This window comes from Vipera ursinii (genome assembly GCF_947247035.1).
Source record: "Vipera ursinii genome assembly, chromosome: 1".
Classification (NCBI taxonomy): Eukaryota; Metazoa; Chordata; class Lepidosauria; order Squamata; family Viperidae; genus Vipera; species Vipera ursinii.
Window position 1 is genome coordinate 149,515,263 of NC_139512.1, and position 21,470 is coordinate 149,536,732.

At 37.6% G+C, this 21,470-nt stretch overlaps 1 protein-coding gene across 13 annotated transcripts in view; it reads right to left on the bottom strand.

The window, feature by feature from the left end:
- The window catches only part of BAZ2B (bromodomain adjacent to zinc finger domain 2B), a 227,931-nt gene that overhangs the window by 115,378 nt on the left and 91,083 nt on the right, over positions 1-21,470 (bottom strand). Inside the window, exon 1 of one of the 13 annotated variants that reach the window (XM_083370557.1) lies at positions 13,208-13,433. The exons of the other annotated variants lie outside the window; for them this stretch is intronic. The gene's annotated coding sequence lies outside the window, so the exon portion shown is untranslated. Of the gene's footprint in view, positions 1-13,207; positions 13,434-21,470 lie in introns of those variants that run through there. 13 annotated transcript variants of the gene reach the window in all.

Below are 21,470 nucleotides of genomic sequence, written 5' to 3' on the forward strand. Positions count from 1 at the left end.
ATTGTTTTGTTTTTAACTGGCTTGGTCATTGCCGTCATGGGAAATTCAAAAGCTGATTGTGTGTATTGAATGGGAAGATCTTCATATACAAAAGTAGGAACCAGTTAGGAATTTTTTTCAATTTGACTTCAGTATTTTTTTTGTAAAATTATCCACAGAGACAAGTTACACCAAATGATGAAGATTTTAAAAATTACCCCGGGTCTCAACAACTTAGTAGAAGGAAAAATTATTATGAGTGGAAGCTTGAGTGAACCAGGATTAATAAATTGCTTATAGGTTTGGAGTACCTGGGCTCTGGCATTATAATTGCTTTTTTAATGCATGGTATGGCATACAGAATATTAGAATACTCAGTAAAATGTGACTTAACCTTCAGCTACAGTTCACGGAAGTGCACTGAAGCATTATGACAGCTTCAAATCCAATTGAACAATTGTCATCATTTGTCTGCTACTTTGTTCAAAGTGGCTCTCAATTTTAATATAGAAACACATATTTTACACTTACATAAAGGCTCTCTAAATGAGATGGACGTCAACTCCACTGTCTGAAGTTCAACATATCTCAAGGGGAAGGAAGGCTGCATCAGCCATTTTAAGGCAACAATGTTTAATAATCATACAAATACTAGTAACTATTTAACATCGTCTGGCAGTTATTTGTGTGTAATCATTTCTACATACGGAACATATCTATCTCCTCATAGTTTTAAACCTAGTAGTTAAATGGATGGAAATTTGTGACAGCAGACTAAAGGGTTCACTTACAACAACAAAGCAGAGGCTACTATGAAATTGAATTTAAAATGGTCATTATCACTCACTAGTTTGCCTGTATATTATCAAAAAACACCCCCAAGTTGAGACCTCCCAAATGCACTCAAAGAGTACAGGAATCTATACCAGCATATTCACTGACCATCTGGTTGGGAATTATAGTCCTAACATATCTGAAAGGCGCCAGATTGATGAATAGACTTTTTTTTAAAGGATCAAATGAGTAGAAACAGCTGACTGAAAACAAGAAAAGCTCCATCTTCAAACTGTTTTTTTAACTCCAGTTAATCTAATATTTATATTAGTTAGCACAGAAGTATTGAATTTTAATAAACAGTATGTCTAAGAAATGCAAAGCTTTTTCAGAGAGATACATCAATGCTCTTCAGCAATATTCCCTAATGTAAATTCCTTATTTGCATTACAACATAGGTAGAAAAATCATTCTTCCTGTGATTTAAACTTCTGAAAGCTTCTAGACTTGTCATCAAGTCACTCCACAAAATTAATCTTTACCAACTAATTCCATCAGGAAACTGCGTCAAAAATGTGATTAGTTTCATGCCTTTCTGTCACATCTGTATAACAATGTTTTTCAGTTTGGACCCATTGCCCAATTAAAGAAATCTCAGCCAATCTCAGCCAAGAGAAAGCCGTACACGGTTAATTTGTTGGTAAGCTAGTTGATATTCCTTAGGTACCAGCTTCAATATTGTTTTGCTGGCAGCCCTGAAAATCCCTAACGGGGCAATACTTATCCTGCAATCCAATCCCATAAGCTTTGATGGTGCAAATTTTCTGTCAACAAATGAAAAACCTGTCACTCACTTGTCCATTTGCAGGATCAGAATATCTTTCATCTGCCATTTGGTGCAAGTAATGTTTCTCTGTTAATCTGTTCACCAAATAATCAATTCTAAATGCATACATACATAGTTCAGATTTAGCCAAGAACATTCCATATTTCTCCCAGAGGTCTACTTAGAAACCATCCATCTTGTTTCCATATCTCTATTCCTCAAAAGCAGTTTTAAGGTAGCTGAGAGTTATTTTTCCATAGTCACCAGGAAGCTAACCCAGCAGCTGAACTGGGAATAAGTCTGTTCATCTCTTGAACCCAATCAGTGTTATAAAAGCTCCAAGATCCAGAACTGGCTTTATATTAGCCAACCCTGCTAAAGAAAAAAGAATATGAGTTCCCAAGAGAGAGGAAGAGATAGTCTTGCCACAACCAACATAACCAGATCCATATAAGCTTCTGAAAGAATACTGCCTTTTATAGAGGGTGTCCTATTCCTTTGGATAAACTAAAGTACAGTAAAGATTCGTATGTACCTTCTTCTGCTGAAGCTCCTGAAGTAATCTTAATAAGCAACTATTTTAAAGACTGAGCTTATCACAAAACTACTCAGTACTTAATGATTCAGGCACAAAGTTTGATTTCTTGAAGGTTAGACATGAATTGTTTACTTTGACAGTCATTCCATTTTAACAGCTGTTACCTATGAGGAACAATTCTATCATTTTTCTGAGTCCAGATGTTTTCTATGGAAATCCCTGAGGTTACTTCCATGATTGGAAAGCTCTTGTTTCACCTTAAAGATTACAATTGCTACATAATTCTAGATTTCAGACATTTCATTACAACAGTGCCTAATGCAGAAGAATCTGTGCATAGCACAGATGTAGGTATAATGATTTAAAACTGTCCTTTGGTGCTGCCCATTCAACAAAGGAGGCCTCTATCTGCAGCAAATGGATCCCAAGGTCACAATGCTACTGGAGGCGTTACAGAAAACTACAGTGAGTATTCATATTATTTTGTGTTAAGGCACCTTACAGATTTAACATGCTTTGCGGCCTAACAGCTTAGAGACCACGAAAAGACAGATGGAAAATCAAGAAGAGGAAGAAAACAGCATGCTTGGGCAACCCAGGGGGAAATCAAGACAGGATAGTTCTGATAACAGGTCAGGAACTAAAAGAAACGTGACCAGAACTTGAGCACTAATTAACTTGGGGCTTGGGAAAGTACAACCACAGAGATATGATATTCCCAGTACTAGGCAGTAGTATGGGTAAAATTGGACTGGGTTCAATTAAGTGCTTTTTTCCTTGCTTTTTTTTTTTTTGAAAAAGTGAACACAAAAGAATTTTCCAAAAGGATTCTGAAAAGCACTACTGAAAGAAGATTTTTAAGTAAAGGCATACTTCATACACAAAAACGTGTATTATGAACAGTCAGCACATGAAGAGCCCTCTGTTATACAGGATTGCTGTTAGCTGCGAAGTCGTGTCCGACCCATCGCGACCCTATGGACAATGTTCCTCCAGGCCTTCCTGTCCTCTACCATCTTCTGGAGTCCATTTAAGCTCACGCCTACTGCTTCAGTGACTCCATCCAGCCACCTCATTCTGTCGTCCCCTTCTTTTCTTTCACCACCAGACACATCCACAGCTGAACGTCCTTTCGGCTTTGGCCCAGTCACTTCATTCTTTCTGGCGCTACTAGTACTAGCCCTCTGCTTTTCCCCAGTAGCATATTGGACGCCTTCCGACCTGAGGGCTCATCTTCCAGCGTCATATCGTTTTGCCTCTTGGTACTGTCCATAGGGTTTTCATGGCAAAGATACTGGAGTGGGTTGCCATTTCCTTCTCCAGTGGATCACGTTTTGTCAGAACTCTCTGCTATGACCTTTCTGTCTTGGGTGGCCCTGCACGGCATAGCTCATAGCTTCATTGAATTATGCAAGCCCCTTCGCCACAACAAGGCAGTAATCCATGAAGGGGTTATACAGGGTAACAATGTTTTGAGCAAACATTTTAATCCAAAGAGCAGGTCATTAGCATATTAAATAGGTTTATTCTGGCCGCAGTGTCACTTAGAAGGTAGACCAGGGGTTCTGAGGTCCATTCTCAAACTGGCTACTTGAGACAACATTAGGGAAAAACATGATGGTTCCAACAGTTTTTAGGCTCCAGGTAAAACATAGCAACATTAATCAGATTTGTAAATTATGCTTAAAACTTTTTCCACTATCTCAATGTACCTCTCATACAGTGGTGGGATTCCAATATGTGAACAATCGGTTCTCTGTGTGTATGCCACTTCCAGACGTCCATTCTGGGCCTGGGCAACAAAAAATTAGCTACTGGTTCTGCCTAAGTGGTACAAACTGGCAGAATCCCACCACTGCTCTCATATACAAATTGCATAGTTGGATTTTCTGGTCACAAACTCGCCTCTTTTAGATGTTGGTTTCTCCTCTGCTCTGCATTCCACTTTCTAACTTGCTAGGGTAGTGCTCTGTCAAAGGACTGTAAGTTCAAAATCAAATTCTTTCTAGATGGATCATGATTTTAAGATTGGAACTCTGGTATCTTCAATTAAGAAAGAATACTGTAAGTGAAAATAAGAGTTACAGGAACTCTACTAAAAACGGCTGACGGTGGGGAAGACCAATGACTTGGCATGTTTACTTGATTGCATTCCAACCACTAAACCTACTGAGTTTTACTTAACTTCCACAACTGATACTGTGTAGCAAAATACCCTGTATTTCTAGAATTTGGGAAAACAAAACCGAGAAAGCATGCGGCATTTAATTACACCCATTTCAAATAGGCAAAGTGGAACTACAGGTTGATGAAAGAAGAAACACCTTTAGAGTCTGTTTCTGTCTCTCTTATACTGCAAAATTACCTCTGTACTGGAGTCAGAGTGACTTTCACCTAATATTCCCTTTAATGAACATCTGACTAGTTGGCAAACATAAAATCTTTAGGTTCATCCACAACAACACATTCTAGATCAGTTCTAGCACCTAACAGCTTCCTGATACCTACTTTTAAATTACCAAAAAGACAGAAAAAACCCTGAAAGAAATTGCTCAGATAACTAAACATATTCTCCTATTGCTTGAGTTGGGCCTAGTCCACTGGAAATAGATGGGAGTTTGAGTTTTTAAAATCAGAGATGCTTAAAACTCAGCACCTTAAAAGGGCTAACTATTCTTTGACTAGTAGTTTTTAAAGTTTTACGAGAACCAAAAGTATAGACAATTTTACAGAATATGTTTGATTCTGTGGCATCAGTGTCCATTCTTCTAAACCATTGCCATTTCAAATAAAAACAACAACAAATAAATAAACAAACTCACAATGATGGGTTCAGACTCAAAATCACTTACTCTGAAGTACTCACAGTAATTTTATGAAGATTTCCAGAATCAGCAGACGGATGACTGTGGTCTGTTATCTGTTTAACTGCAATTTAAATTGTGAAATTTCTCCCCTTAAATGATGTGCTAACATCTTTTTCCTTTTTCTACAAGTTTAGTTTCCTGCAATTCAAGCAGAGAATTGCAATACTAAAATGCAGCTTTAAAATTGCTGCAGTTAAACTAATCCCAACATTACTCTTTATTTTTGTTGTCCTCTAAAATGTGAAACACTGATGCTGTGATATAAAAAGCATCACTCTGCTTTCTCCTTAGATTCCAATTCAGGATTCTCATTGTTCAGTTGTCAAATTACTCCCATGTTGTTAAACCTTAGTGGTTATTCAGGCCAGACCTGGCTAAGATCCAAATTTAAAAACAATCCTATAATTAACATGCTTAAGGAAATAAAATTCAGAAAGGAAGCAGTCTCTCTCTCTCTCTCTCTCTCTCTCTCTCTCTCTCTCTCTCTCTCTCTCTCTCTCTCTCTCTCTCTCTCTCTCTCTCTCTCTCTCTCTCCCTCTCCCTCTCTCTCTCTGTAGTTCTCAATTTATGACCACAGTTGAGCCCAAAATTTCTGTTGCTAAGCAAGACAGTTAAGTGAGTTTTGCCCAATTTTACGACCATATTTGCCACAGTTCTTAAGCGAATCACGGCAGTTGTTAAGTTAGCCAGTTGCTAAGTGAATCTGGCTTGCCCATTGACTCTGCTTGTCAGAAGGTCACAAAAGATGATCACATGACCCAGGACTCTGCAAACATCATAAATACAAGCCAGTTGTCAAGTGCCCAAATTTTGATCACATCACCATAAAGGATGCTGAAATGGTCGAAGTGTGAGAAGCAGTTGTAAACCATTTTTTTCAAATGGTTATGAGTTGAGAACTACCTGTATATATTTGCTCTAAAGAATCTGAAGTCTGCTGTAGTCAAATATTAATATTTGTATACCATTAACTTTGTATGGACTACCTGTTATTAACGCTGTATCAATATCAAACCAGAAATCTCATTATGCAAACAAATTCAATGTTGTGTCAGACACACATGATTAAATTGAACATCAACAATGGTTATATCATGGAGTTAGTGCATATGGACTGGAATAAAGGGATAAATGCCTATTGGCTGTGCCCTTCCTCTGCACCTATTGATGCAACTTGGGAATTATGATATGTGCAAACAAATAGTACACCTCAAAGGCCGTGCTTTGGGAGTTGACCAGCTTGGGCAGGATCAATAGGCATGATGTAATGCATTTAGATATGACAGTACAGACTATCTAATACTTGTTTATATAGAATAGTTATTTGAATTTATATGTTAAATAATATACAGTGGTACCTTGGTAATTGTTAATTGGTTCTGGAGGTGTGATGAGTACAAAAAACAATGCGTACCGAACAACTTTTTCCATAAGAAATAATGTAGTGAGTCATAAGAGACAAAAAAATTGTGTCCAAATGCATCGAGTACCAAATTCAATGAGTTTCAAAGCAGTTGGGTACCAAGGTACCACTGTAATCATATATATGGCCTATAACAAGAATGATGAATATGGAATGGTTTGGTTAATCTATGAAATTTCACTGATTTAAAGTACCGGTATTCTGAATGGCTAATATTTGGCTTTAATAAAAATATTGTTTCTGTCTTTTTCAAAAGAAAATTATGGCCAGATACTCAGCTCATTGAGACAAATTCCTGCCCATTGACACCATTAAAATGCAGAAGAGAAAGTTATTCTTGTGCCCAAAACTGAACAACCCTATAGGGCAAAAATATAGTACAAAATTTCATAACATCTAAAATCAGCTATGTGAATAATAATGTGACTTCTCTCTTCCAATTCTATGATTCTATGACATATTAGACAAGTAAATCAGCAATAGTTGTTTCACTGGTTATGAGATGACCTTTAATATACTGAAGTTTACATTCTTACAACTTGTCTTGGATATACTTGGGTAGTCCTTGGGTTATGACTACTCTTTCAATGACTGTTCAAAATTACAATGGTACCGAATGAAGGGGACTTGCAACCAGTCTGCAAACTTTCAGGACCTGCAGTTCCCTTGCACGCACATAATCGTGATCCAGACGCTTGGGTGCCCAGCTTGCAATTACCATACTGCAGCAAGCTGCAGTCACTGCAACAAGCTACAGTCACTGCAACAAGCCATTTGCGACCTTCCCTGCCAGATTCCCACAAGCAAAATAAATGGGGAAGCCAGCAGGGAAGGTTGCAAGTTGCTTCCCAGAATCACTCCCACTGCTTTTTCTCCCAGAGTCCCAGTATGCAGTACAAGATCCCAGGGATCTCATATTCCATAGAACCCATCTCCCGGTGTTGTTCTTGCCAGTCATCTTGCATTCCCAGTACCTGCCCATGCTTCCCAGCACATGCCCATGTTTCCCAGCACCTGCCCACTGCTCCTGTTGGCCTACCCACAGTCCCCAGAACCAACCTGTGGCATCCCTTCATTCTCTTCCCACCTAGAACTCATGCTCTTCTTACACAACAACCTAGGGGGGCTGGGATTGCGACAACCACAGGAACTCCTGGGATTGTCATCACTATGTAATATGATCACATGATGTCATGCTCTATGACCGCATTGCTTAATGATGGATCAATCTCAGTTCCAATTGCTAGGATAGCCCAATGATTACCTATATATATATATTCTTCTCTTTTAGTAATTGAATTAAAATGTGCCATTGAAACCCATCAATCAATGTTTTAACAAATAGGATTATTACTTCATATATCAAGATGCTTCAGGGAATTCATCAAGGTCATTTAATATCTCCACTTGTATTTAACCTATCCTTTAGAAACGTTGGCTTCTTTATTAGCAGAGAATATTTTGAATATCAGAGTAGCTGAAGTTGAATACAAATTCTTACATGCTGATATTTTATGTATTTATGTATTACTGATAACTATTGATGTTCTTTCCCAGAATTTTGGCTATAGTATAATTTGGCAATTTATCAGGTAAATAAATTAGTTTGAATAAGCCGAATATATTTCCCATAATAGTAAAATAAATACGGTTTTAAGTATTATTTGAATTATTTTAAAAAACTGGAATAATTATTCAGAGAATGATTTTCTCATTTGTAGGGATAAATATCGCAAATTGTTTACATCAGATTCATACTTACTTTAACAAGTTAAACATAACTGCAAGTTTATTGGAGGGATAACACTGTTAAACTGACATACCTTCTTAGAGAGATTCCTATATTAATATATGCTAATATTTTAAACAGATTGATAAGATTTGTTTCTATGAGATGAAGGTTACCCTAGTTTTGCTTATGTAAATTAGATAATTCTAAAGTTCATGGTTTCAACTTTCCTAGTTCTCAGATTTATCACTGATCATTTTGATCTCTACTTCATATAGAATTGGAATTTTTATCAAGGACCTCAGTGAATAAAACTAGACAGTGATCACTTGACCCCTTTGACTTCTTGGCAGGAGCAGTGATTTGAATCTAGTCAGATTTTTTTTTCAGAATTAAAAGCTGCAAGATATTTTTGCATAAAGTTGAGAAAGAATCTTACATTTTATGCCAATTTCCTTGAGAATTTTGGGATAATCCTAGTTTGAAAAATGTAGGAAGCTTTCTTTTGGAGTTTCCGGGCAAGAAAGGTATTGCTACTGTTAATCAAACTTTGAAATAAATGTCTACTGTCTTGCAGCAGGACTTTGGGTTATCTAAAATTGCTGAGCAGTAATATATTCAATTAAAACATCTTTAACAAGGTCAGGAACTCCTACATTATTGTCAATCGATAGTTTCAGATGCTTCTGTATGGACAATTTCTTTTTTACACCACTGAAGAATATAACTCAACGAGCCACTGGTAATAAAAAAAAATGAAACAAAGCATTAAAATGCCATATTTTAACAAATTAATGGACTTTAAGTGGGTTTTTAAAATGTTTAATGTACACATTATGATCCTGTGATTAATTTAATACAAGAGTTGTGCTGATTGGGCACTGCAGAAGATGTTAAACAAGAGCTGGCTGTCAACTTTACTAACTTTACTAAGTTAGAAGTGCAATATGGCAGTAGAAACACCGATACATGAGTTCTGGATTTGTATTTGGTTGTCCTGTTTTAACTTAATATTTATAGACTCCATTTTTTCATATATAGTCGAGCATGACAAAGATGTAATATCATGTTCAATTATATATAATAACCTTGGAATATATTGCTTTATAAAGAACTCAACATTTCTCATGCATGAATGTACCTCAAAAGATGTTTTGTTTAGATGGAAATAATCTTGTCTCCCCATGTTTAAAATCCTGAAAGGAACATACATGCTTGCTCTTCAACTACAAATTGGTTTGCTATTGTTGTTTTAGAAAGACTGAGAAATATTGTTCTGTGTGATAAGGTTTAAAAATTGCTGTTTAGAAACTGAGTTATTTTCTGACATATATTTTATTGTATATTATATTTTGCTTTTGCTTTTTTATCTTGTTAATTTTCATGCAGCTATCTTCAACTACTTTCTTAACTTGGAGAAAAAGTTATTCAAGGAGTGGATAAATTTATATATTTATACCTCCTGTTTTAAGGTAAAATGCCTGAAATTCTGGGCGTTTTAAAATTAAGAGAAAGAGAGAAGGATCCAAATCAGTCTTTCATTCAAATACTAGCCTGAGAAAGACAGGTAACCATAAACTGCCTATAAATAAAATTAAGCTAGCAGATGAATACATTTTTGCAGACAGAGGAGCTATACAGCTAAATATCTTGCAAGCTAGTAACTTTTTTGCTTAGTTAAAAACATGTTTTTATATTCCTGAACCAATAAAAAGCATCAGAACCAAAATGAAAACTTGCTCAAGGACCTCTTCTAACCTTTGCTAGAAGTCCATCTCATTCCATGAAGATATCTGTTCTGAACTACATATTTTAAATAGTTCTTAATATAACCCAGTAAACACAGACACTATTCATCCACTTCACTGAAGGATCTTACTGAAGAAAACGGTTGTGCTCGAGACATTTACTGCACTCTAAATTGTTATATAAAGCAGTGGCCCCCAACCTTTTGGGCACCAGGGACCAGTTCCATGGAGAAAGGATTTTCTGCAGACCAGAGGGAGCATGGTTTCGTGTGCTGTCTACATCCTGTGGAGGGGACTTCGCTTGTTTGTGTGGCCCAGTTTCTGGCATGCCACAGATTGATGCCGGTCCATGGACTGGGGGTTGGGACCCCTAATTTAAAGCATTTAATAATTTGAAATATCCATAGGAAAAGCATAGTCTTTGGTCTTGGATCATTAATAGAGATTCTTGTAAAATGTTGAAAGAAAATGCTGAAGTTAATTTTATAGTAAAGTTCATTGCAGATTTGAAGTTAACAAGAAAATTCTCCATCGAAAATAAAAGAGATACCGTACTCATAATGTTTTTGACTTCTGGAGTTTCAAAACTTACACAATGTTAACTGTTCATCCATGGATGATCCAGAATGAAACATACATAGCATGTGGAAAGTACAAAAAGAAGGAGAGTGCCTCTCTGCTGAGTCTCTATTAGATCAAAGATTCTTATAAACACTGAAGGGATACTTCCATTAATGGAAAGGAATGCCTGTATTTACCTATAGTGATGGTCATTTCTCAGTACTTTCAGCTTGATACCTAAAAGTTATGTTTTAGCACGTATGTGAAAAAAAATGTTCCAAAACCCCATTCCATGTTCATAATTTTGTGCACAATAATATATTGTGGGGTGCCATAATATATTGTGCTGTGATCCTAGAACAGTGATGGCGAACCTTTTAGAGACCAAGTGCCCAAACTGCAACCCAAAACCTACTTATTTATCGCCGGGTGCCTGGTGGGCGTGGCCCACTGGGTGGGTGTGGCTGTGGTGGTCATGGCAGATTGGGTGGGTGTGACCAAGGTGGGCATGGTCACCTCAATGTTGCTTATGGGGAGGGATGCCTGTGGGGGGGTGGGCAGGGTTGGGGGAGATACAGGGGGTCTCTGGTAGGTGGGGCAGGAGGCTCATCCTGCGGGGTGAGGCAAGGCAGGGTGGGGGTGCCAGGGCCGGGGAGGCTGCTGCCTGACACCATCGGCCCCCACACACAGATGCCAGAGTGCATGGGGGCCAACAGTGTCCGTCAGCAGCCACAGTCTACTGGCCCCTCAACCGGCACACTCTGGGGCCCTGCAGCCCGCCGCCAGCAGTTCAAAGAAGCCGCCTCTGAGATGGATGGCCAGGTGACAGCTGAGGAGGCAATGCAATGGGTTGTGCCCAGGAAAAGGAGAGCATGTGAGGCCAGGAGGGACGGGATGGTGGAGAGGGAAACCTTCCGTGCCGGTATGCATCCAGTCACGTGGGACCTCGGCGAGTTAGCAGGTGGCTGGTTGAAGAGGGACAGTTGCCATCTTCAGGCCATGGCACGCGTGCCCACAGAGAGGGCTCTGAGTGAAGCCTCTGGCACGCGTGCCATAGGTTTGCCACTACTGTCCTAGAACTATGGATCCTACCAGCAGAGCTGATTCGAAAATGGGTTTGTCTGAGTAAGAAATTCAGTGTTATTTAAGATTATGAGGAATTAAAGCCACTTATGCCTTCCATTTATTTGGATTCTATTTTTATATTCAACCAGCCACCATGTCCAACATATCTGAAACGCCTGGCTAGGAAGGCAAAACCAAAATACAGTCAATAGGTAACCATCATATAAAACAATTACATAAATTGGGCAACGAGACATTCTCAAAAGATTGTGGGGTCTGATCATTTCATTCACTGTAACCAATTACACTTTCATCAATGATAAAAAGTTAACATTTTTGCCGACATATGTTCAAAGCCTCCTTGTCACCAAATATAGATAGTCCATATTCAGCAACTGCCTTGTTCATCACTGCAATTACAACACTGATGAAAAAATAACTTTACAACTAGTCCTTGCATTTCTGACCTTTGCAGGTCTCTAAAGCAAAGGACAACTGAAATAAGATCATAAGTGCAACTGCGGTTTCACAGTATACAAATTAAATTATTAAATTATTAAATAATGACTGCTATGCTTGATTTGCTAGTCGCAACCAATGATCACTAAATGAGGACCAACCTGTACTGATTTTATACAGACACAGAATTTCACATTCTGATCTGATTATAGGCCAGATATTATGAACTTGGCATTTTTGAAATTAATCTTTCAATCATGGTCAATCAAAAATTAAAATAAGTCTTTCCAATATTGATTTACTGTGACACCTTCACTTTCAAAATGGTTTACCAGCTGGTTTGACAATGTAAGGGAAGTTGCTACCTAAGCCTCATGTTTACACAGAAGTTTGTTGCAGAGTTTAAATGGGATTTATTATTAAATATCAATGTATGTATAGTAATGCACTTTTCATCAAGCAATTTTTAGAAAGCTCTTGGCTTTATTTTGGGGAGCACATTATTTTATCAATAGTAGATGGAATATCATGATGTAGTCAATTTCATTTTGCTTTTGAAGTTTGTACTTACTCATGTTTGATCTTCAAATACCGTACCTAACATTAGACTCTCAGACTTCCCAAAATTAATGCTTGTACTATATGGAGCTGCTAATAAATACTTAAATAATGAATTCAATCACTACTAACTGCAAGACAAACTGGTGATAAAAATAAACCCTATATCCTGTTCATCATACTTCCTAAATCATTATTTGTTTTTAAAACAAATTAAGTCAGAATTATATTAGATATATAGAAATCATTCAGACGATATAACTAAGTGCCTAAATAGTTCTTTTCAGCTCACATAATATGGCAAATAGCTTTTATCCACTTTGCTTAATGACATACTACAGTTCGTTTTCACCAGAATATATAATAATTCAAATGCTTATATAATTAATGCACACAATATAACACTGCTGTATAATTTTGAAACATTAAAGCACATAGGTAAAATCAGGCGTGCCTGTAGAAAAATATTTTACAGCTTTAATACTCAAGAGCTTAAACAATTTCTTTACTTTAAAAGGCAGAAGAAAGCAAAACAGAGAAAAATGAAAGCAAGCATTTAACCCACTCTGCATAAACATGTTAAACTGAAAAATCCTGAATTATTTTTCTTCTGGAAAAAAAAAAAGCATTAAGCACGTCTCCTTTTTCAAGCAAATAGAGATGTAATATGAACAGCTTACTGTGAACAGTGGTTTAATCAGGAAGTAGCCATTACCCCCTCGATACAGAACAGTGACAGCACTCCAAAACAAGCCGTGATAATTTTCTTTTTTTAGTTAAGAGGAATGAAAGAACACCTACAATTGTATCCTAGCCCTTCTGACCTCTGGGTCAGCAGATCTCTATTATCAAATGCTACCAAGGCAGCATAATCCAAAGCAAGCATTTACAGCACTCTATTTGTGGAAACACCTAAAATCTCTCTTAACACAACCTCTCTCTCCCTATGTTACTCACAAAACATGGCTGTCTTATTCAGAGATTAGCAATTATTGTAATGAGATACTGCCGGAGAGGGTCAAATAGTACTTCCTGCAGTTTACACATCTTGATTTCCTGGTAAACAAACAGAAAGGCAGCTGGAGCAGTTAGATTACCAGTAAACATCCATGTTCATGTGACCAAAACCAACCCAGGTAAGGTATGTGGCTTGCAAAATATAAGGTAGGAATTGTTTTACTGAACTGTGGCAACACCCTATCTTCTAAAGCAGTTTTAACAAAAGGAGCGTTCTCTATGCAAAAGCCAATTTTGCCCCCCCCCCTCAGAGAAACAGATGAAAGGCTTAGTCCGCATTATGTTATCCCCTTTGCTATAACAAGGAACTAAGATTACCTGGATTTTAAATAAAAGCTTAAATATCACTGGCAGCTAGAATGAAAGAAAAATAGAACAGCCCAACTTCTCAAAGAACAAGGAAGCTGCACTGGGCTTAAGCTAATGTAATACAAATCAATATTACTTTCCTGAAAACATACTTGAATGAAAACATGATAGAATTCCCTGTCAAAAAAATATCCACCTGCACTTTTTATGCAAACAAAATCTCTTCATTTAACACCAGCAGTGAATATATACCTGCCAAAGAATAAAAATTAATATAAAAACCTAAGAACAACCCTGCTAAGGGAGGCCAATGCCTTTCTTAATAGTTTCTAATTAGGTTTCTCACTGACCAATCAAACACTTCCAAGATGGTCACAAGCAGAGGATGGGACAAGTTGCCGTGAACCTGGAAGTCTTAAGATCAATGTCCTTCATAGGTTGATTCAATCCCCTTCTAAAGACATTCCAGTCAGTGGTCACCATCATGTATTGCGATAATGACTTCACAGGTGAATAATGCACTAAGTGAAAGAAATGCTTCTTTTTCCTGTTCAAAATTTTCTAATCAACTTCATTGCAAAGCCTTTCACTTTTTGAAAGAGAAGGAAATCTCCCCGCTGATTTTCTCCAAATTCATTCATTCATCCATCCATTCATTCATTTGATTTATATGCTGCCCATCTCATCTAAAGATGACTTTGAGTGGCTTACATTCATGTACTTTGATCCCATCCCCCCATCACCTTTATTTGAAATGAAGGTCTCTAATTGTTTTAGCTTTTTCTTGTAAGGAGAGTGTTCAAGCCCCCTTCAATTTGCTAGCACTGATGACGTTACCTAGTTCGACTAATGAAATGTCTGCAAGAAAACAACCAAGCTCAGAGAGCACCAGGGACCCCTCATTTCAACTCTGAGCTACAAATATTCTTCTCTATTGGTACCCCTTCAATTTCTCTGATAATTTTAAAAGTCATTAAAACATAAAAGTGAATGGTTTCCAAAAAACAGTCTTTCCCATGAGAGCAATACAGTCCCTTTCCCCAGATAAATTGACCCAACTGTAATATACCACAGGCAGGAAATCCGGATGCTCTTACAAGAGGCACTTGGCTAAACATAATATTTGGTACTGCAATCACTTACAAGACTACGGAATATCAAAAGGCAAAATTTTAGTCAAAATGCCCATAAACCACTGCACCAACCAAATCAGTTTATTACAGCCAAAAGGTCAGATCCAGTACTCAGCAGCAAAACTGTGTTATCTATCTATCTATCTATCTATCTATCTGTCTGTCTGTCTGTCTGTCTGTCTATCTATCATCTAAAAGCATGAGCATAAGTTCTAAAAATATGCATAATAAAATAAAATGGTGTTATAAAAAGCTAAGAATAAATAAGTGTCCAAACTTAGCTAATGGTGACATATTGTACAGATGGTAGCACAAATCTGGGCAACTTCAGAGGATATTTTTGAGTTTTTGTCTGAAAGAAGAATAGTAAGCAGAAATCCCATACCCTGCCTGGAAATTCTTCAGGATTGGGGAAAAAATGAAAGTCAGTCTAGAGTTCTTATATACAGAGCAACGTATATAAGCCATATTTCTCGACTTCAGCAGTTTTAAGATATGTGTATTTCAACTCCCAGAAGTTCTCCAGCCTGCACACTCACTACAGACATAAATGACCAAGCTCAAGTCTTACATCAGATACATTAGGTGATGACTTAGCTCTTAACAGAAGGCCCTAATACTAAGAAAGAGAAGTGAACAATCACCAGCAAAACTGATAGATTCAGTTACAGCAGACATGTCAAGCACAAGGCCCGGGGGCCGGATCCGGCCCGCGAAGTGGTTTCATGTGGCCCGCGAAGCCATCCTGGAAACAGTGAGGGAATGGCCCCCACTGCCTTGGCCCTGGCCCAGAGACCCTCCTTCTGCCAGAGACCCTCAGATCTGTCCCACTCCTGCCCAGGCCCCCATAGGCACCCTTGGTGCGAACGATGTAGAGCTGGCCACGCCTACCCAGGCGGCCATACGCACTCTAGCCACGCCCACCCTGGCCATACCCACCCGGCCCCCTGAGGGCAACCGCAATGCTCAATGAAATTGAGTTTGACACCCCTGAGTTACAGTGATGATGAGTGCAACTTTGGAAGACCTGATGGACCAGGTTCGGGATGGAATATCTATCTGTAATCACTAATGGTCAGCATTGATGTGGTATCACTCCATCCATCCTTCCATCCATTCATTTGATCATTGGGTTATTGCCAGACTTTCTCTAGGCGTAAAACTATTTCTTCCAACAAGACAACAATTCCACTTAAAATTCTGTCTGGATTACTTCTGGGAGGGTTAAACGTACTTCTCTGTACTTGTAAAATTGGGAAGAATGCTTAATTCTACTGTATTAAAAAAACATTGTATGGTTATAATTAAATACAGGTAGGGTTTTTTGTCTTTTTGTACAATGCTCAAATAACATAGTTTAAACTGGACAGCCATAAAAAGGCATAAACAATTACAGATTTGCTGTGATAATTATGCTATGAAGCTCTTAGAACAGGACTGTACAGATGTATACCTCAGTCAGTCCACAGTACTCCTAACTCCTGTGCAATTTCAAATCAAAACAATAGTTTGTGTTTCTGTGTGTAGTCTATATTTGTACTTATTAGACTTACACAAACTGAACATTTTCAAAATTTTGTGAGGCAGTTTTTCAAAATATATCATAAAATAGCATACAAAAACCACCATGATTTTTCTTTGTTTTTTTAACTTGCAGAATGAGGCATATAATAAAAAAAAACAGACAGAAAAGACTAAAGAGGAGCTATATGTAAAAGATGAAATAGGATTAAAACTGATCCATAAAACAAACCCCTATAAATACCAACCGGATAATCCAGGCTGCAGTATATTTAATAAAATAGAGATTGAAATGGATATATAGAAAATTATAATTTTTATATAAGTGTAAAGTATTAGTATTTGTGCAAAAAAATAAATTATCCCAATATTTGAGGGGCCTCCTAACTAGATATGACCAAATTTCTCTGCAAGGAAAATGTATTCATGTATTGCATGAATAAAAATAAACTAATTTTGACTCTTTTGTACAAGGGAACAGGATCAAGGTTATATGATATCAAATGTTTCAATAGTGTCCAAAGGGTAAATCTCCCTTGTAATTAGAATTACCATAGATAATAAATTTAGGCAAGAAAAACCAAAGGCACAGGTATAGTATAGGTGGTTCCTTGCTCAATAGTAATACCTGTGAGAAAGGTCCTAGTGGACAATCACTTCAATATGAGCCAGCAGTGTGCTGCAGCTGCCAAAAAAGCCAACTCAGTGCTAGGCTGCATTAACAGAGGGATAGAATCAAGATCAGGTGAAGTATTAATACCACTTTACAATGCCTTGGTAAAGCCACACTTGGAATACTGCATCCAGTTTTTGTCACCAAGATGTAAAAAAAGATGTTGAGACTCTAGAAAGAGTGCAGAGAAGAGCAACAAAGATGATCAGGGGACTGGAGGCTAAAACATATAGGGAACGGTTGCTGGAATTGGGTATGTCTAGTTTAATGAAGAGAAGTACACGTGGGGACATGATAGCAGTGTTCCAATATCTCAGGGGCTGCCACAAAGAAGAGGGAATCAAGCTATTCTCCAAAGCACCTGAAGGCAGGACAAGAAGCAACGGATGGAAACTAAAGCAAGACAGAAGCAACCTAGAACTAAGGAGAAATTTCCTGACAGAATAATTAATCAATGGAACAACCTGCCTCTAGAAGCTTTGAATGCTCCAACACCAGAGGTGGGATTCAGCCAGTTTGCACCATTCGGCAGAACCAGTAGCTAATTTTTTGTTGCCCAGGCCCAGAATGAACTTCCGGAAGCGGCATCCACACAGAGAACCGATTGTTCACATATATGAATCCCACCACTGTCCAACACTGGAAGTTTTTAAGAAGAGACTGGACAACCATTTGTCTGAAATGGTATAGGGTTTCCTGCCTGAGCAGGGGGTTGGACTACATGACCTCCAAGATCCCTTCCAACTTTATTGTTGTTGTTGTTGTTATACCCAATATACACCAAACTGATTGTCTGGGGTGTGTGTGAAAGGGACATTATTAGAAATTTTATTTGAATTTAAACAAGCATACAGATTACTTTTGGAAAATACAAACCCTTACAAATCTTTTGAACCAATTTTTGAAAATGTGGCTTGCAAAATTAGAGGAACTGAAGGAACAAGAAATGGAACGACCGGCAGGAGGGAGGTGTTTCCTAAAGGGCAAGGAATGGGCAAATGTGAAACAATGGTTCCCTTACTTTCAGTTAAGATTAACTTGAAATACAAGTTTCTTTTAAGGTTGTTCTCTGTCTATATTGAAAAGCATGAATGTACATTTGCACCCCACCCACTATACATCATCCAGGATTCATAAATATTGTGGATAAACCTGGAGATTCTTTAGTAGCAGGGAAGATAATTTTGTTAGGAATAAGGTCACCTTCAAACTTTGATTCAACTTCATAAGGTAATAATCTACAAGACTGAACCATCTCAACCTACTCAAAAGATCTTTCCATAAACTAAGGAGGCATTCATAATGAATCATATGTGCATTAGATGCCATCAAGTCCTTGCAAGCCCAACAAATGATAGTTATATTGACATTTGGTGCTTTTGTACAAAAGCTGAGGAATGTAGGTCTGGATAGATGATGATACATCTATAGTAAGTGTCATAGAGGATTATTAGTGATGGGCAAGGCCAACGCAGTGTTCACAGTGGATTGGTTCAGACACGAGCCAAGTTTATTTTTTGACTGAAATAACTGAGATTGTTTTCTGAGCTAACTACACTCCCTTGTCCATTCTCGTTTTCTTGTCAATCCTGTTATCCTTCAAGCACTTATTCTTTTAAAGACTTAGAAGCTGGATGTAGCAGTAAGAAAAATGACACAAAGCAGCCATCGAGAAGTTATTCTCTAAGTTTTCTTGGAATTGGAGGAAGTTGCTCTTCCACTCCTTTCAAATATCCTGTATCAAAGGCTTCTATAATATGCAGAAGCCTCTCCAGCCACCACTTATTTCCTGATGGGAAGAAAAGGGAGTCTAGATTCCAATTTACTAATGGTGCTAATACAAGAGTTCTTATTTGAGTTGTGGTGCTGCACTGGTTAGAATACAGTATTGCAGGCTAATTCATCCGAATGCCGACTGCCAGCAGTTCGATTCTCACCTGCTCTGAGTTGATTCAGCCTTCTATCCTTCTGAGGTCAGTAAAATGAGGACCCAGACTATTGGGGGCAATATGCTGACTCTGTAAACTGTTTAGAGAGGGCTGTAAAGCACTGTGAGGTGGTATTAATTCTAACCACATCTCAATTCTTCCATACATGTTCACATATTGTTCCTCCAACTATTTTCCCTCCTGTATTGGCATGCCAGGTAAACAAGGGAGAGCTCTGGATTCTGCAATCTGAAAGACTCCCTTCATATACTCTCAACACGTCATTTTATTGTTGGAGCATAGTTATGGAGGATTAGTGTCAGAGATGACCATCTTCAAAGTGAGAAGGCCTCCAGTGCCAACCTCTTTCTCCATCAGTACCCATGGACTCAATGACTCCCTCCCAGAGATGATAATGATGATGATCATCATTTATTAAACTTGTATGCCACCCAGCTCTTAATGACTCTGAGCTCAGATTTATCTCCATAAATTATTATTTATTGTTAATAAAAATGGACTGCGCAGCAATCATTCAAAACATATAAAAACCAGATTAAGGCTGCTGAAAAATGTTAATGATTTGATCGATCTTGCACTAGTCTTTACCAATATTTTTTTCAACAAGGATTCCTAAAAATCATAACTTTTCAAATTAGTGGCACCGTGTGGAAGAAAATGTAAATCAATGTAATTGTTACAGAATTACTTTTATGTATAATTTTCATGTCACTGCTTACATCATGTCACTCAAGACATGAGATTGCCATTCAACGTCCCATCCAGACACTGACTTGGTTCCAACAGATCATATACAGTACTATCAGCATTCTCTGGAATTGGCTTCTCAGGAAGTTAATTTGGCTTTCAAAAAGTGCCCTTTCTTCTTGAGTTTGATTGTAGGGCAAGAACACACCGTGAGTGTTCCTGATCTCACCTACTACCCATCCCCTGAAGCTTTGGATGCACCCCAAAATTCCTTCAAACCTTATAATCAAATTACAATATTTTATGTGACAGAAGAGAGAAATTATTGAGTGCATAAACAGTAATCTTTATATTGTCCATATTTAACTTATCTGACATTTAAATTAAATTTCATTTTCTGGCTCCAGTCATTTTGTGGTATATGGCCCCTCCTCCAGGCCCCAACACATACCATTCAAAGCCAAATGTAATCCTTAACACAATCAAGTTTGCCTACTCCTGCTACAGACAATGAGGAATATTTGGAGACTTTTAGACCAATAGAAAGAATTCTTTTAATTTCAAAACTACAATATTTGTACCTGAACAATAAAAACCTACATTGGGATAAAAAAGATCTATTAGCCACCAGTTGCTAACTTTTCATTACATCTTCCAAATCATATCACTAGTCCTCTGAGCTGGATCTAACAAGAAATTCAAAGACAGTGATAATAAATCGTATCATCTCTGGAAACCCAGGTGTTTATATTTCTGCCTATTTTCCATAACCATATTGGGCTATGGTAGGGCAATCATTTTCTACACTCGTTCTAATATTTCAATTGATTATACTATAACAACAGTTCAAACAAAGTTTGCAGGTTTGTGATTTTTTATAACCATAAACATTTAAAATGTTTTATATTACGGTAATATATTAAAATGTATAAAACGTATATAGTTATTACAGTAGCCATAAGGAAATGAAATTCCTGTATCACTTTTAGAAAAGGATAATAAGAAAAAGATAGTATCAGAGTAGTTCCTATTGTACAGAGTAATAAAGCCTTGCATACTCAGTCTGACAGCTTTCGGGAGGTTTCTTGCTTAAATGTAACCCCTCTCCAGCAGAACATGAAAAAAACAACCAAATTCATTCTGACTATCTCCACTGTAACGCCGGTTAATTTGTACAGGGTACCGTGTATTAAAATATTCATTAGTATGCAGCTCTTAAAAGCTTTACAAGAACAGAAGGAGAGGGGGGAGGATAAACTGAATCATAAGCTTTGTTTTTTTCCCCTTATAAAATGCATGAAAGTCTGTGAAAAACAGTAAATATATATCCTTTCATTTATCCATCAACAGAAAATAGACACACAGCCTGAGAGAATGCAATATTCATTTTGCTGCAGAAGAACAGACATTGCATAACAATGAGATTTGCTAATGAAATCAACCATCAACCTGGAATACATATGTATTAAACCAAGACCTCCGTGTCATTTTCTTTTTGCATCATTTGTTCTTTTTTCTGATTCCACCCCCTGCCTTCTCTTTTCAGCATTTTGTCCTTCCCTCAATTTTCCTGGATTCAAATATAGCTGTGTTGTACAACAATGTTTAAATATTATAGATGTTTTTATTTTAACATTTTCTCCCTGCCAAATGC